Genomic DNA, 533 nt, shown 5'->3' with positions numbered 1-533 from the left:
CTCATGTGGAAACCCCCCCCCCCCCCTTTGATTCAACCGGAGATGCGACAGGCACACATGGGTTTTTATTTTTAAGATGACCTACGGCAGCATTTGGATGATGAGGTGGGGAGACTGGGAAGAAGCGCAACAGCAGATGCGAGATCTGAGGTCCAGCGGTACCTGGCAGAGGGGAATATTATTGGAGGAACCAACACACTACTTTTCCAAACCTCTCCCACCTCGCAAAGGAGTTCCTCTGTACGCCGGCATCATCAGTACCATGTGAGCGTGTGTTCTCCACAGGAGGCGAAATAGCATGCAAGGAAAGCAACAGATTCAAATTCCAAACTGGAGCAACGTATTTTTCTGAATAAAGATTTTTGAAGAGTCATTGATGTCAATTATATTGGAGAAACTGTCATCAAATCAGTCAGTTAAGTCTGTCAAGTGGGTTGTCTGCAGGGACGGTGAAAGTCCAGCAGGAGTCAGGATCCACACGGTGCATCATTGGGTCAACACGCTTCATGCCGCCTCATGGACCCATCACGAGA

General features: G+C 48.8%; 1 long non-coding RNA gene across 1 annotated transcript in view; it reads left to right on the top strand.

The window, feature by feature from the left end:
* LOC109530216 (uncharacterized) overlaps positions 1-244 on the top strand; it is a 7,718-nt gene extending 7,474 nt beyond the window's left edge. The window contains exon 4 of the long non-coding RNA XR_002170981.1: positions 77-244. This is a non-coding gene — a long non-coding RNA (uncharacterized LOC109530216). The remainder of the gene's footprint in view (positions 1-76) is intronic.
* The last annotated feature ends 289 nt before the right edge of the window (positions 245-533 follow it).

Source organism: Hippocampus comes, unplaced genomic scaffold, assembly GCF_001891065.2.
Source record: "Hippocampus comes isolate QL1 unplaced genomic scaffold, H_comes_QL1_v1.1 scaffold31, whole genome shotgun sequence".
Lineage (NCBI taxonomy): Eukaryota > Metazoa > Chordata > Actinopteri > Syngnathiformes > Syngnathidae > Hippocampus > Hippocampus comes.
This window is presented reverse-complemented; position numbering and strand designations above follow the sequence as displayed.